The sequence below is a fragment of the Aotus nancymaae genome, unplaced genomic scaffold (assembly GCF_030222135.1).
Source record: "Aotus nancymaae isolate 86718 unplaced genomic scaffold, 86718_ANA_hifiasm-v0.15.2.pri h1tg000072l, whole genome shotgun sequence".
NCBI classification, from domain to species: Eukaryota; Metazoa; Chordata; class Mammalia; order Primates; family Aotidae; genus Aotus; species Aotus nancymaae.
In genome coordinates this window covers 16723680-16740957 of record NW_026988487.1, presented here as the reverse complement: position 1 = coordinate 16740957, position 17278 = coordinate 16723680, and the positions used below count along the sequence as shown (strand labels likewise).

The following is a 17278-nucleotide window of genomic DNA, read 5'->3' as shown; positions in this document are numbered from 1 at the left end:
GGGATGGTGCCTTGTGTCCCAGACTCGGAGTTTCTGGGTTTTCCTTGTCTTGGTAACCATGACAGCATAGTGGCTACCAACACAGACCAACCCGGGTTTGAATCCCAGTTCTGCTTCTGACTAACTTTGGTATCTAGTACTAGTGACAAGACTTGGCTTAGCTGCTGTTTCCCAATTGTAAAATGAGGATACTATCTAAATCTCCAGGATTATTGAAGGAGAAAATGTGCATGGAGTATTAGCACCCTTCCTGGCATGCCTGGGACTCCAAGAACTGTTTTGGGTGGTCATTGTGATGTGGTGGACCTGGGTTTCAGTCCTGATGCTATTACCTCTGAGTTGTGTCATTTAGCCTGCCTGAGCCTCAGTTTTCCCGTTTGCAAAATGGTAGTAAGGATTTTTACTTCATTTGGCTCATTGATCTAAAATATGTAAAGGGTACAAAGTTGCTCAATAAATATTAGTGATGGTTACTATTATATGAGATGCAAGATCTTACTTTTTTCTCAAAGGAAATAGAGGCAAGTGACATAGGGAAGACTCATTTCCTGTGGAACAGTCCGGACTTCAAATTTCAAGTATTCATAAACATTATTCTTTTTGAAAAGAATATATGATAAACATTTTGGAAAAGAGAAAAGGAGGGGAAAAGACTCGCTCGTGATCCCACCACCTGAATGCGAGCACTGGGAGCAAGCATGTTGCTGTACTTCCTTCCAGGGTTTTCACATGCATTTTATTAAGTGGTTGTAATTACAGGATCTACGCAGTTTTGTATTCTTTTTCTTCTACTTAGCGGCGTATCATAAACATTACCCCATGTGGCTACATGTTATTTGCAATTGTGATTTTTTTATGGCTGCATACCATCCTTAATTAAGACCTTTATGAATAAAGTTTCCAGCGTTTCACATTTTTTTTTTCCTGAGGATGGATTCCAGAAGTCAAGTTACTGGGTCAGACGGATGTAAACACTTTTTATAGCTTCAGATTCATGTAGCCAAATTGCTTTCCAAAAGGGTGGTATCAATTTGCAATGTAGTAATGCCTGTTAATGCTCATCCAACTGCATATTTATTGGTATTGAGTATTATAAATACAGTTTTTTTGGGGGGAGGGGCTGACTTATATGCTATGTCTTATCAGCAGCAGTTGCCAAACTGGAAAAAAGTTAAAAGGAGTTAACAGACATCATTAGTGCAGAATCATGGCGTTGAAAAAGACCTAGAGCTGTGTATTAATTTTTTGTTCCCCCTGACTTTTACTATCTGCAGTTGAACTATGAAGATGTTTGGATATTATATTTTAACACAATTTTTAGAATTTTATTTTTTTCTATTACAAGAGTAAAATGTGCAAACCTGAGCAATATAGCAAAACTCCTTCTCTACAAAAAATTCAAAAATTAGCTGGGCGTGGTGGCATGTGCTTCTAGTTTCAGATACTCGGAAGGCTGAGGTGGGAGGACAGCTTGAGCCCAGGAAGCAGAGGTTGCAGTGCTGTGATTGTGCCACTGTACTCCAGCCTGGGTGACAGAGTGAGCCCCTGACTCAAAAAAAAAAAAAAAGAGTAAAATGTGATTAGTAAAGACATGTTGGAAACTATAGAAAAAGTTGAAAGATATGTAATCACCGATCATCGCAAGGCTAACATTTTGGTACATATCCTCATTTTCTTCCAATTTTTTTTCTTGTTTGTTTTTTGAAACAGAGCCTTGCTTTGTTGCCCAGGCTGGAGTGCAGTGGCTCAATCTTGGCTCACTGCAATCTCCGCCTCTTGGGTTCAGGTGATTCTCCTGCCTCAACCTCCTGAGTAGCTGGGATTACAGGTGCCTGCCACCATGCCTGGCTAACTTTTGTATTTTTGGTAGAGACGGGGTTTCACCATGTTGGCCAGACTGGTGTCAAACTCCTGGCCTCAATCTGCCCATCTTGGCCTCCCAAAGTGCTGGAATTACAGGTGTGAGCCACCACACCTAGCCCTCTTCCATTGTTTTTTCTCCAAACATTCTTCTTTTTTTATATAACTGTGACTGTACTACATAAACAATTTAAAATTTATCTTTTTACATTTAACATAACTATACAGGTATATAAGCGTATATAGATATCCTTTTGACAGCCCATGTATTTTGTTATTTTTATTTTCTTTTTAGAAAGAAAATACCCATGGTTTTAAAAAATTCAAATAGTACAGAGTGAACAATGAAAAGTCTCCTTCCCACCCTTGGCTTCGGTAATCCTCCCCTAAGGGACTGTCGTCATCATTTCCTTGTGGATCCAGAGATGTTCCATGCAAATATAAGCAGAAGTGAGCTTTTCTACACACATAAGTAGGGGAATACCATTCACCCTGCTTGGCACCTTGCTTTCTTGTCTTTCTCACTTAACATATTTTGGACACCATCCCACAACGGCACATATAGTTTTAACATGGACTTTCTTCTTAATAGTTAATAGTATACATTGTGTGGATATACCATAACGTGTCATCCAGTCCTTTCTTTCATTTCTGTAGACCGCGTTGTAAGCAACAGTCCTGCCCTTTAGGCACATGTGTGAGTAGTCGCTGTAGGATAAATTCCTAGCAGTGAAATTTTGCTAGGTCAGCAAATGCATTTTTAGATGTACATTTTGTATTTTGGAAGTCACTGTCAGATTGCCTTCTGTAGAAGTGGTACTGATTTAAACTCTACCCAGCAATATGTAAAAGTGCCTGTTTCTCCATACCAACAGAGAGTTAACAACGTCTTTGATCTTGGACAAAATAAAAGGTAAAAATGGCATTTCCATTTTGTTTTAATATAAGCTTTTCTGATAAGAAAGACTGAATAGGTGGTTCATGCGTGTAATCTCAGCACTTTGGGAGGCCGAGGTGAGTGGATCATGAGGTCAGGAGTTCAAGACCAGCCCGGACAACATGGCAAAACCCCCCTCTACTAAAAATACAAAAATTAGCTGGGCGTGGTGGCGCAGCCTGTAATTCCAGCTACTCGGGAGGCTGAGGCCGGAGAATTGCTTGAACTCAGGAGGCAGAGGTTGCAGTGAGCTGAGATGGCACCACTGCACTCCAGCCTGGGCGACAGAGTGAGGCTCTGTCTTGGCGAGCAGGGGAAAGGTTGAATAATCTTTCAAAGCCACTTACATTTTGTTTTCTGTGAACTGACTAGACATCATTTTTAACTGCTGAAGAATAGCCCGTGGAGATTTATTAAAATGTATCTAATAATTCTTTTATGTTGTTTCAAAACTTTCACTGTTATCAATAACACCTGGTGTCATCTTTTTTGCATATATCTTCTATCTTCTTCAGTTTTTTTGGACTTTTTTTTTTTTTTTTAGATGGAGTCTCACTTTGTCTCACTCAAGCTGGAATGCAGGCACAATCTTGGCTCAATGCAACCTCTGCCTCCTGGGTTCAAGTGAGTCTCCTGTCTCACCCTCCCAAATAGCTGGGACTACAGGCACGCACCACCACACCTGGCTCATTTTGTATTTTTAGTAGAGACAGGGTTTCACCATGTTTGCCAGGCTGGTCTCAAACTCCTGACCTCAGATGATCCACTCACTTTGGCCTGCATTTTTTCTTTTTTCTTTTATTATCATTATTATTTTTGGAAATGGAGTCTCACTCTGTCACCAGGCAGGAGTGGAGCGGCACCATCTCAGCTCACTGCAACCTCCATCTCCCAGGTTCAAGTGATTCTCTTGCCTCTGCCTCCCGAGTAGCTGGGACTACAGGCATGGGCCACCACACACGGCTCATTTTTGTATTTTTAGTAGAGACGGGGTTTTACTGTGTTAGCCAGGCTGGTCTCAAACTCCTGACCTCAGACAAACCACCTGCTTCGGCCTCCCAAAGTGCTGGGATTACAGGCGTGAGCCACCACGCCTGGCCCATTTTCTTAGAACAGATTCTTAGAAATGAAATTTGTCTGTCAAATGGTATTGGAATTTTAAAGAGATGATTGCCAAATTGCTGTTGGAAAGGTTTATACTGCTTTACAACTCCACCAACGATGTCCATGTGTATCCATTCTCTTTCCATTGCCAGCATTGGCTTACCATATTTTTAAAAAAATCTCCCAAGATGCAGCTTCTGTAGATTTATTCTGTCCTCTAATCCAGTATTAATCTAACTTTTAAAGCCAGGAGACTTTTTCCCCTTTTATTGCAAACCAAATCCTTCCTGTCAAATCGAGGCCTGACTTTATTCTGGAAGAATTTAAGAGTTCTGCATCAGAGATGCTGATGTCTATTTTCCTTCCTTTGTAAAGTCCCATGGCCAAGTTTGTATGAATCATTACAGAAAAAAAAGATTGCCATTGTTCCAAGAAGTGTTCAAAGGCTTCTCAACTGCATTACCAATTGGAATAAATAATCTGTGGCCACGGAGGTGTGGGGCGGTGCAGGGGTCAGGCTCTGCCTACTGTCTGATTCACTCTCCCTGGGATATGGCAAAGTCAGCGAGGGTGACACTGGAGAAGGGCCTTGTGTTCGGGGCTACATCAGAACAGGTGTCACCTGAAAGAGTAGACATTGTTTATATCTGCTTGACATCTCTTCCCTCCTCTCACAAGAGGGGCTTCTCTTTCCTTGCAAACCCAAGAATGGCCAGTCACAGTCCTTCCTGACATTCGACATATGAATGCTAGAGAAAGAAACTCAGTTTTCCCATAAAGCTTGGTAATGGGGGATGATTTAGGCCTAAGCTGTTGGTGGTCTCTCTCTCTTTTTTTTTTTTTCTTTTTTTGAGCCAGGGTCTGGCTCTGCTGCCCAGGCTGGAGTGCAGTGGCACAATCACAGCGCACTGCAACCTCCACCTCCCAGGCTCAAGTGATCCTCCCACCTCAGCTTCCTAAGCAGCTAGGACTACAGGTGTGCACCACCATGCCTGGCTAATTTTTGTATTTTTTTTTTTTGGTAGAGATGGGGTTTCACCATGTTGTCCAGGCTGATCTTGAACTCCTGAGCTCAAGCCATCCACCCACCTTGGCCTCTCAAAGTGTTGAGATTACAGGCATGAGCCACCATGCCTGGCTGGTCTCCTTTCCTCCATATGGAAAAAGCTGCCTGCAATAGAAGCCTGGGAATATGAAACTAAGAAAAGGCACACAGGTGAGGCAGGATAGGGGAAACAGGTGGTCTTCATGCTAGTCATTTGAGTGCTCACCGGCCTGGAATTCCTTCTGCACTTACAATGGGAGAATGCTGATGCACCAGGGGAGGCCAGAGAACTTACGTCCGAGATGAGCACTAGTTAGTTCCAGTTACAGTGAGTTCTAGTTACAGGGAACCAACAGTTGGTACTAGGGGAAAATATCACTTGTGAGATTCAAACATCTCAGATATCTGAGATGATAGGATGAGGCAAGGTAAGAACCGGTGCTGGGACTATGAGAAGCAAGTCAGGAAGTATAAAGGCAGGGAAGAGAAAGGAGTCTATTGTATTCATATGGGCACAAGATGATCTTGAGCCAGGTTGGCAGTGGAATGGTGTGGAATATTGCGGAATGGCTGCAAGGAGAATTGCAATGGAAGAACTGATAGGACTTGGTGACTGGTTGGCTAGCTGTATTAGTCTGCTTAGCCTGCCATCACAAAATACCACAGAATGGGTGGCTTAAATCATGGAAATTCACTTTCTCATAGTTCTGGAGGCTTGGAAAGTCCAACATTAAGGTGCCAGCAGGGCTGGTTTCTGCCGATGCCTCAGCTTGCACACGGTGCCTTCCCACTGTGTCCTCACATGGCCTTTTCTCTGTGCTTGTGTGGAGAGAGATCTCTGAGGTCTCTTCCTCTTCTTATAAGGACACCAGTTCTGTGGGGTTAGGGCGCCACCCCTATGACCTCATTTACCCTCACGTACCTCCCAAATGCAGTTACGTTGGTGGTTGGGGCTTCAACATACAAATTGGTGGGGAGACACAATTCAACCCGACACTAAAAAAATAGAAATAAATTTTGGGGATAGAATGATTAATTTGTTTAGGTTTATTTTTCCTTGTATCCTTAAAAAGATATTTGTAACCATAGGTACATGAGATTTTAAAAATTCTCTTCATTTATCAGTATAAGCATTTCCCATATTGCTGTGTAGTATTTTTATTATTAATTAATTAATTTTTTTTTTTGAGATGGAGTCTCGCTTTGTTAACAGGCTGGAGTGCAGTGGCATGATCTTGGCTCACTGCAACCTCCACCTCCCCGGTTCAAGTGACTCTCCTGCCTCAGCCTCCCAAGTAACTGAGACTACAGGTGCATGCCACCATGCCCAGCTAATTTTTTTTTTGTATTTTTAGTAAAGATGGGGTTTTATCATGTTGGCCAGGATGGTCTCGATCTCTTGGCCTTGTGATCTGCCCACCTTGGCCTCCCAAAGTGTTGGGATTACAGGCTTGAGCCACTGTGCCCGGCCTGTTTTTTTTCTTTCTTTCTTTTTTTTTTTGTGATGGAGTCTCAGCCTGTTGCCCAGGCTAGAGTGCAGTGGCACGATCTTGGCTCACTGCAACCTCTGCCTCCCAAGTTCAGGTGATTCACCTGCCTCAGCCTCCCAAGCAGTTGCGATTACAGGCGCGCACCACCATGCTGGCTAATTTTTGTATTTTTAGTAGAGATGGGTTTTCACCATGTTGGCCAGGCTGGTCTTGAACTCTTGACCTCAAGTGATCCGCCTGCCTCGGCCTCCCAAAGTGCTGGGATTACAGGCATGAGCCACTGTGCCCGGCCATATTGCTGCGTAGTTTTTATAATTATCTTTTTTTCCTAACTGCTCCTTCTGGAGCAGGGCTACCCCATAGGCATTGTGCCCAGGGTAGCCTATAACTTTCATCTGTAAAGGCTACAATGCCTTTGTGATGGTGCCCTGTATTATTCCTAGTCTCTTTCTCTGTCTTCCCTTCTTTCTTCCTTCTTTTCTTCCTTCCTTCATTTCTTTCTTTCTTTCTTTTTTTCTTTCTCTCTTCTTTCTTTCTTCCTTTCTCTCTTCTTTCTTTCTTCCTTTCTTTCTCTCTTCTTTCTTTTCTTTCTTCTTTCTTCTCTTCCTTCCTTTCTCTCTCTTCTTTCTTTTTTCTTTTCTTTTCTTTCTCTCTCTCTTTTTTTTTCTTTCTCTCTCTCTTTCTTTCTTTCCTTTTGAGACAGAGTCTTGCTCTGCCACTCAGGCTGGAGTACAGTGACATGATCTTGGCTAACTGCAACCTCTGCCTCCTGGTTCAAGTGGTTCTCATGTCTTAGCCTTCTGAGTAGCTGAAATTACAGGTGTGCACCACCACGTCTGGCTAATTTTTGTATTTTTAGTAGAGACAGGGTTTCATCATGTTGGCTGGGCTGGTCTCAAACTCTTGACCTCAAGTGATCTGCCTGCCTTAGCCTCCCAAAGTGCTGGGATTACAGGTGTGAGATACCGTGCTTGGCCTCTAGTCTTTATCTTAACTAGTTTCCCTCGACTAGGCAACCAGCTGTGAGCCCATTCCATCCATCTTTGCCCGGTTCCTGTAACCAGCTTCCCTACCTGACTGCTAGTGGCCTGCCTGAAGGCCAGACCATTGCATGCTGGACACTTCCTCGCTGGCCCACTGTCAGCCTGCCCCCAGTTGTACCCCTCCATTCACCTGGCACAGAGGAGCCGAATGATGCTTAAGGCTTTTCATGCCACTCCTCTGCCCTTAACATGAATGGGATGATGAAGCCCAAGCTCATTAGCTAGGCAGGGTGTAGTGGTGCATGCCTGTAATCCCAGCACTCTGGGAGGCCAAGGTAGGCAGATTGCTTTAGCCCGGGAGTTTGAGGCCTGGGCAACATAGTGAGACCTCATCTCTGCAAAAAATTGAAAAATTAGTTGGGCATGGTGGTGTGCACTTGTGGTCCCAGCTATTCAGGAGGCTGAGGTGGGAGGATTGCTTAAGCCTAGGCGGTAAGGCTGCAGTGAGCTTTGATCATACCACTGCACTCTATCTAGCCTAGGCGACAGAGCAAGACCTTGTCTCAAAACAACAAAAAAGAAACAGTGTGTAAAGCTCTAATTCACATTACTGAAATTGGCAAAATAGTCAGTATGACCAAACTCAATCATAATTGTGTCTGGATGTTCTGTAAATGGACCGGTGATGTTTAAATGAATATAATAAAAACTTAAAGTTGTTTTAATATGTGTTTTCAAAAGTTAATTTTGAATTTTTTTTTTTTTTTTTTTTTTTTTTTTTTAGGCAGAGTTTCGCTCTTGTTACCCAGGCTGGAGTGCAATGGCGTGATCTCGGCTCACCACAACCTCCGCCTCCTGGGTTCAGGCAATTCTCCTGCCTCAGCCTCCCGAGTAGCTGGGATTACAGGCACGCGCCACCGTGCCCAGCTAATTTTTGTATTTTTAGTAGAGACAGGGTTTCACCATGTTGACCAGGATGGTCTCGATCTCTTGACCTTGCGATCCACCCGCCTCAGCCTCCCAAAATGCTGGGATTATAGGCGTGAGCCACCGCGCCCGGCCTGAATGTTTTATTTTTTTGAGATGGAGTTTTGCTCTTGTTACCCAGGCTGGAGTGTAATGGCACCCTCTCGGCCCACTGTAACCTCCACCTCCTGGGTTCAAGTGATTCTCCTGCCTCACCCTCCCCAGTAACTGTATTACAGGTGTGCATCACCACACTTGGCTAATTTTTGTATTTTTAGTAGAGATGGGATTTCACCATGTTGGCCAGGCTGGTCTTGAACTCCTGACCTCACATGATCCGCCCACCTCAGCCTCCTAAAGTGCGGAGATTACAGCCATGAACTACTGTGCCCGGCCTTAATTTTGAATATTTTAGAAGAAAGTATGTTAAAATTAAAAGATATCTAGGAACCTCCCCATTTATTTAGGTCTTTTTAAGTGTTTTTCAAAAGGATTTTATAATTTTCTCTGTAAATCACTTTTGTTAGATTTATTCATTTCAGTTTTCTTTTTAGCATGACTTTTTTTTTATTTTTATTTTCAAGGAATGAGGTCTTGGTATGCTGCCCAGGCTGTACTCCAATTCCCGGGCTTAACAATCTGCTCACCTCAGCCTCCCAAGTAAAGACAGCAGCATGTGCCACTGTGCCCAAACAATGATTATCCGTTTAAAAATTACTTTTTAATTTCTTGCTGGTTATATAAATTAATTGACTGTTGTATTTTTTATTCAGCAACTTGCTAAACTCTCTTATTAAAGCTAATAATTTCTCTGTAGATTTTTGTGTTTTCTATGTAGCCCAATCGTATAAATGAATAATGAATATTTTATTCTTTTCTGATTCTTATGCCTTTATTTCTCTTCTCTTCATCCAATATAATGTTGAATAAAAATGCTATAAGCAGGCATGGTTTTCTTTGGTCTCAAAGGGAGAGCATTCAATGCTTCACTATTAAATGAGATTTCTGCATTTTTTTAAATTGTTGTTGGAGAAAGTGGTCTGTAGGATACCAGTATACCAGTCCTTTGAAATCTGTTGACCTGAATGTAATTAAATTTTTTTTTTTTTTTTTTTTTTTTGAGACAGAGTCTTGCTTTGTCACCAGGCTGAAGTGCAGTGGCGTAGTCTTGGCTCACTGAAACCTCCACCTCCTGGGTTTAAGCAATTATTCTGCCTCAGCCTCCTGAGTAGCTGGGACTACAGGCACATGCCACCATGCCCAACTAATTTTTGTATTTTTAGTAGAGACGGGGTTTTGCCATGTTGACCAGGATGATCTCGATCTCTTGACCTCATGATCCGCCCACCTTGGCCTCCCAAAATGCTGGGATTATAGGCGTGAGTCACTGCGCCTGGCCATAATTAAATTTCTTAAATGTTCCACGTATTTCTGGAAAAATATATATATTCTAAAATAGATGGGTGCAGTGATTTATATCACTTTAAAAAGTTAAACATCCTATATATACGAAAACTTCCAAACTGTTTTCTAAAGAGGTTGCATCACTTTACGTTCCCACCAGCATCATCTGAAAGTGGCATTGCCAACACTTGGAACAGTTAGTATTTTTAATGTTAGCCATTCTAGTGGTGTGTGTGGTATCGCATTGTGGTTTATTTGAATTTACCTAGTAATAGATGATGGTGAGCCTCTTCTCATGGGCTTATTTGCCATCTGTATATCTTCTTTGGTGAAGTGTCTGTTCAAATCTCTTGCCCATTTTCTAACTCAATTGTTTGTCTTATCATTGAGTTACAAGAGTTCTTTATATATTCTAGATATAAAAATTTTGTCAAATATATGCTTTGTAATATTTTCTCCTAGTCTTGCCTCCTACTGTGGCAATAGGACTAGTTCCGGAACCATCAATGACATGTGAGTGGAAGTGATATGTGTGACTCTCAGGTCAACTTTTAAGAAAGAGGGGCTGGGCACGGTGGCTCACGCCTGTAATCCCAACACTTTGGGAGGCTGAGGCGGGTGGATCACGAGGTCAAGAGATTGAGACCATCCTGGTCAACATGGTGAAACCCTGTCTCTACTAAAAATAGAAAAAATTAGCTGGGTATGGTGGCACATGCCTGTAATCCCAGTTACTCAGGAGGCTGAGGCAGAATTGCCTGAACCCAGGAGGTGGAGGTTGCAGTGAGCCGAGTTCGCGCCATTGCACTCCAGCCTGGGTAACAAGAGCGAAACTCCGTCTCAAAAAAAAAAGAAAGAAATAATGAAGCTTTTCCAGTCTTTTGTTATCTTTACATTGGCTATAAAGGGGCCCCAGGGAACAGCAGAGCCACAGGAAGGAGCCTGTGTCCCTTAAACCCCACATGCAGAAAAGCTGCCTGTCTACCAGGACCGCTGAAATTAACAGTAGTGAGAAATACATTTCTATTGTGTTAAGACACTGACTTTATGGAGTCTATGTGGAGTCTACATGGAGAATAAAAACAAATTTCTAGGCTGAGGGCACAATGGCTCAAGCCTGTAATCCCAGCACTTTGGGAGGCTGAGGTGGGCGGATCACTTGAGGCCAGGAGTTCAAAATCAGCCTGGCCAACATGGTGAAACCCCCGTCTCTACTAAAAATACAGAAAAACTAGCTGGGCATGGTGGTGCGTGACTGTAATTCCAGCTACTTGGGAGGCTGAGGCATGAGAAACACTTGAACTCAGGAGGCAGAGGTTGCAGTGAGCTAAGATCGTGCCACTGCACTCCAGCCTGAGTGGCAGCGTGAGACTCTGTCTCTAAATAAATAAATAAATTTCTAATCACATTGATATATGTGACTTCTGTTCAATACATTTTTGTTTCAAGAGGCCATCTGAAACAATTTCCAGAATTTGTTCTTCTAACCAGGTCAATTTATTTGTTAAGGAATGATGATAATCTAGTTTGGGGAAATATATATTTAAACATTTTATTAAGTCTTTCAAGTGTTTCTTCGTAAATTTTTTTATTTTTTGAGACAGGGTCTTGCTCTGTCATCCAGGCTGGAGTGCAGTGGCATGAGCATGGCTCATGGCAGCCTCCACCTCCCGGGCTCAAGTGATTCTCCTGCCTCAGTCTCCTGTGTAGGTGGGACCACAGGTACATGCCACCATGCCTGGCTAATTTTTTGATTTTTTTTTGTAGGCATAGGGTCCCCCTATGTTGCCCAGGCTGGTCTCGAACTCTTAGGCTCAAGTGATCCTCCTGCTTTGGCCTCCCAAAGTGTTAGGATTACAGGTGTGAGCCACTGCACCTGCTCTCCTTCATAACATTAAAATAATTTCAGTGAGTTCTTTTTCTGTTTTTCTTTTTTTTTAGACAAAGTCTTGCTCTGTCACCCAGGCTGGAGTGCAGTGGTGCCATTGCTACTCACTGCAACCTCCACCTCCCAGGTTCAAGGAATTCTCCTGCCTCAGCCTCCTGAGTAGCTGGGATTACAGGTGCCTCCACAATGCGTGGCTAATTTTTGTATTTTTAGTAGGGATAGGGTTTCACCATGTTGGTCAGGCTGGTCTTGAACTCCTGACCTCAAACGATCCACCCACCTTGGCCTCCCAAAGTGCTGAGATTACAGGCATGAGCCACTGCGCCCGGCCCATTTCAGTGAGTTCTTTGAATGAGTTCACAACCAGGTTCATAGTGGAAATGTTTTCGGTATTTGATCATTAGTTGATTCAATGAAGTTGCTTCTGGAGCCTCAGGAGGGTGAGGCTGGTAGAGCCTCCATCTAGTGAGCACACACTCTGTGTTAAGCATTTCATCTAGGTTTCTCTCTCTGCTCTTGTCATACCATCAAGAGGTAGGAGATATAATTCCCATTGTAAAGCTAGGGAAACAGAGGCCTAAGAGAACTGAAGTCACTTGCATGAGGCTGTACCAAGACTCAAACCTGGGAGTGTCCAGTTCCAGACTTGCCCTCTGCTATCCTGGTGGGAGTGAAACTGAACTAGAGGCCATAGTTCTGCCTCATTTCCCCCCAGGAACCTGGTTCTGGGCTCCTCGCAGAGGGCCTCAGCCATCAGCCAGATGCTTCTCAGGCCATGGGCCTGGGGCTGCCTCAACAATCAGTTCCTTCTTGTGGACTCCAAAGAGCCATAGGGAGGTGTTAGGGCCTCAGCATGGAGGGGCTGTGTATGTGTGCAGGGGTGCACCAATGTCCCCACGCCAGCATAAAGGAAACATAGACAGCCCTTAGCTTTCTCTCTTCCAAGTCTCCTCTCACGTCACCACCATGCTACGTCTGCCCTGCCTTCACATCTACCAGAGGGTTGGAGGCTTCCCACCCTGGGGGAAGCACAGCTGAGTGTCCAGAGAAGAATCACAGTGTCCATTTTGCTCCTGTGCATTGCCAAGGAGGCATCTGAATTTTGGGGACTTGTCTTCAGAAGGGATAGGGTTCATATGTGATGATTACAAGTAGGTTAAAAAATCTTGTAAGGAAGAAAGAGGTTATGAGGGTCTTCATTAATTTTCAAAAATTTCTGTCATGTGACTTGTATGAGTCCATTTTCATGCTGCTGATAAAGACATACCTGAAACTGAGCAATTTACAAAAGAAAGAGGTTTATTGGACTTACAGTTCCATGTGGGCTGGGGAAGCCTCACAATGATGGCAGAAGGTGAAAGGCATGTCTCACATGGCAGCAGACAAGAGAACTTGTTCAGGGAAACTCCTTTTTTTTTTCTTTTTTGAGACAGAGTCTTGCTCTATCACCCAGGCTGGAGTGTGGTGGTATAATCTTGGCTCACCAAAACCTCCACCTCCTGGGTTCAAATGATTCTCCTGCCTCAGTCTCCCAAGTAGCTGGGACTACAGGTGTGTGCCACCACACCCTGCTAATTTTTGTATTTTTAGTAGAGACGGGGTTTCACCGTCTTGGCCAGGCTGGTCTCGAACTCCTGACCTCAGGTGATCTGCCACCTCGGCCTCCCAAAGTGCTGGGGTTACAGGTGTGAGCCACCACGCCTGGCCTCCTTTTTAAAACCATCAGATCTTGTGAGACTTATTCACTACCACAAGAACAGTATGGGAGAAACAGCCCCCATGATTCAATTATCTCCCACTGGGTCCTTCCCACAACATATGGGAATTATGGGAGTACAATTCAAGATGAGATTTGGGTGGTGACCAGAACCAAACCAGATCATGACTTTCTTATTTTTATAATTGAATTTATAAAAAATGCAATGAATTTCACAAGCTGTATGGTTGCTTCTCTATACGAGAAACACCTTTTGTAGCTCAGCTTTATTCCTGCATGTTTCAAATAATAATACTTCATTGTGACCAGGTGCAGTGGCTTATGCCTGTAATCCCAGCATTTTAGGAGGCTAAGGCAAGAGGATCACTTGAGCTCAGGAATGTGAGACCAACTTGGGCAACGTGGAGAAACCCCGATTCTACCAAAAAGAAAAAAAAAAAACCAAAACCAAAAAACAACAAAACTAGCCAGGCATGGTGGCTAGTGCCTGTGGTTTGAGCTATTCAGGAAGCTGAGGCGGGAGCATCGCTTGAGCCTGGGGAGGTGGAGGTTGCAGTGGGCTGAAACTGTTCCACTGCAACTGTTCCTCTGCCTGGGTGACAGAGCAAGATCCTGTCTCAATAATAATAATAACGCTGCATTGCAAGGAGGTTTTAAAAAATGATTTGAAAAGATTTGGTAAAATATACATAATGTAAAATTTACCATTTTAACCTTTTTTTTTTTTTTTGAAACAGTCTTGCTCTGTTGCCCAGACTGGAGTGCAGTGGCACGATCCTGTATCACTGTAACCTCCGCCTCCCACATTCAAGTGATTCTCCTGCCTCAGCCTCCCGAGTGGCTGAGATTACAGGCACCCACCACCATGTCTGGCTAATTTTTTTCCTATTTTAGTAGAGACAGGGTTTTACCATGTTGGCCAGGCTGATCTTGAACTCCTGACCTCAGGTGATCCTCCCACCTCGGCCTCCCAAAGTGCTGGGATGACAGGCGTGAGCCACCGTGCCCAGCCCATTTTAATGAGTTTTAAGCGTACAGTTCAGTGGCATGAAGTACATTCACATGGTTGTACAACCAACAGCACTGTCCATCTCCAGAACTTTCTTAATCATCCCAAACTGAAACTTTACACCCATCAGACACCAACTTCCCTTTTCCTCCTCCCCCAGCTCTTGGCAACCTCTATTCTACTGTCAATGAATTTGAGTATGAGAGGTCCCTCATGTAAGTGGAATCATACCATTTGTCCTTTTTTGTCTGGCTTATTTCACTTGGCCAGTGTCCTCAAGCTCCATCTATGTGGTAGTGTATGTCTACATGTGTCCTTTCTTAGCCCAAATCCGATTTCACTGTATGTACAGATCATATGTTGTTTATCCATTCGTTTGTCAATGACCATTTGGGTTGTTTCTACCTTTTGGCTACTGGGAATAATGCTGCTAAGAACATGGACATACAAGCATGTTTGAGTCCTTGCTTTCGATTATTTTGGGCATATATCTACCAGAGGAATTGCTGCCTAAGAGCTTCTTAGAACTCATTTTGGGGACTTTCCCAGGTCATTATTTTGAATTTCCTCAGCTATAGCCACTCTGTCTTTTAAATGTAGATTTGATTCTTAGAAACTCCCAGCACAAAATGGAATGAGAGTCACTATCCTGGCTCACTGCAACCTCTGCCTCCTGGGTTCAAGTGATTCTCCTGCCTCAGCTTCCCGAGTGACTGAGATTATAGGCACCCACCACCACATCTGGCTATCTTTTTTTCTCTTTTTATAGAGACAAGATTTCACCATGTTGGCCGGGCTGATCTTTCCAAAGACTGCTTTGGATCTTTCCTTCCTAACTCCATCTCAGCTTGACTAAAGCAGTGTGAAGAAGGAAGGTCACATAACTTCCTTTCCAGATGAAGAAACTGAGGCTGAGAGAGAGTCAGGGACTACCCAGTGAGCAGGGTTGGAGCAACAGGGCTGGGGTTCAAGCTCAGGTCTGTCTGAACTCAAAGCCTATGCTTGGTCCTTGACCATGTTCTTTTTCTTGGAAGCAATTTGTTGAGCTACTAAGTTGGGGAATATAATTTTAGATTAAAAAGTGATATTATGGTGACTGTTGATTTTAAAATGTTCATTGTATATTTTTCTCTTCAAAAAGAAAATTATTTTCTAAAATTTGGGATATGAAGAAAAGCAGAAAGAAGTTACCCATGTTTCCACCACGGTTCATCAATGACATCTCTCTATAAAATGTTTGATTGCATTCCCCCAGTTCAGCTGGCCATGGTATTCACTTGATCACTCCAGGCCAAGAATAGACAAGTATTTAGTAAGCTTAGGAAGCTGTGCCTTTTCACCTATAAAGGCTTACATTAGCAGGAGATGGGAGGAGGCAGCATGGGAGCCATGGGAGAGCATTGCTGGGATCTCCCTTCAAGAACAAACTTGCCATTCAGCTACAAGGAATGAGGTGAGTGGATTGCCTGCAGCTGCAGCACCTTTGGGATCCTCCTCAGCAGCATTTGTTTTTTGTAGAGATGAGGTCTTGCCATTTTGCCTAGGCTGGTCTCGAACTCCTGCCTCAGCCTTCTAAAGTGCTGAGATTAGGCCAGGTGCAGTGGTTCACGCCTGTAATCCCAACACTTTGGGAGGTCGAGGCGGGAGAATCACTTGAGGTCAGGAGTTTGAGACCAGCCTGATCAACATGGTGAAACCCCGTTTCTATTAAAAATACAAAAATTAGGCTGGGCCTGGTGGCTCACACCTGTAATCCCAGCACTTTGGGAGGCCGAGGCAGGGTGGATCACCTGAGGCCAGGAGCTTGAGACCAGCCTGGCCAACATGGTGAAACCCCGTCTCTACTTAAAAAAAAAAAAAAAAAAGCAAGCTAGAAAGAAAATAAATAAATAAATAAATAAATAAAGCACTGGGATTATAGAGTGAAGCCACCACATTCAGCCAGTAGCAGCATTTGAGCTGAGGTCTCTCTCTCCCCAGGCAGCCCCCAAGTCAATGGCTGAACATGGCCAGAGGCACCAGAGCCTGATCATTTCTGCCCAGTGTGGGAATCTTCCATTGGGCTGATTTGTTTCACTACCCCATTGGGCTGCTGGAAGCTTTGAAAATTCTGTATTCTACCCTATTTTTCTTCCTCCCCTCTTTCTTTTCACAGGATCAGATCTGCATTGCACTTGGAATGCTTTCCCTGCCTCACCCCACAACCCTTAACTTTTGTAATTATTGCCCCTTAATAAATCTTTCCATCTCAGCATCTGCTTCTTGGAGGACCCAGATTGACACAGGTAGTGACTATTGATGAGAAAATCTGTGCCTATTTCTAAGCTTTGATTCAATCTTTGAAAAGTTAGGCTTGGCGTTTCCACATCAAATAATGTTCAACATGCTATCAGTTTTGAACTTATTACAAAGCATTAAAATATTGACGAGAATTATGTTTTCTGAGTATTTTACCTAATTAGATAATCTTGTCTTTGTCTTTAGCTATTTGTGTAAAATGTTTTAAGAATTACAAAAAATGGTAGAATAGTATGTAAGAACTCTGAAAAACTACAGAAGAAATACTAGTGAAAGATCAGACATAAAAGAGATTTCGATGTGTAAACAGAACCTCACAATAGCAAAGATGGAGAGAAAATGTTGAGAAAGGGGAATTCTTGGAAACAAGACAGCTGGTCTCACAAATGCTCGTTGTGAGTAATCAATGAAGTCTGATTAATGTGTAAACATAGCACAGTAAAAATGTGTTACAGCTGAGTGTCTTGCAATGCATGCTCATGTGAATTAAGTGCTAAACACGTAAAATAAATATATGAAACTAGTTGTATCTGCTGTAACTCACACACTGCAGGAGCTTTTAAGAGTTGCTTATAAA

General features: G+C 43.2%; 1 long non-coding RNA gene across 1 annotated transcript in view; it reads left to right on the top strand.

Annotated features, from left to right (window-relative positions):
* Positions 1 to 16827, top strand: part of LOC110568045 (uncharacterized) — a 31351-nt gene extending 14524 nt beyond the window's left edge. The window contains exons 2-3 of the long non-coding RNA XR_002478369.2: positions 15763 to 15856; positions 16559 to 16827. This is a non-coding gene — a long non-coding RNA (uncharacterized LOC110568045). The remainder of the gene's footprint in view (positions 1 to 15762; positions 15857 to 16558) is intronic.
* Positions 16828 to 17278: the final 451 nt, after the last annotated feature.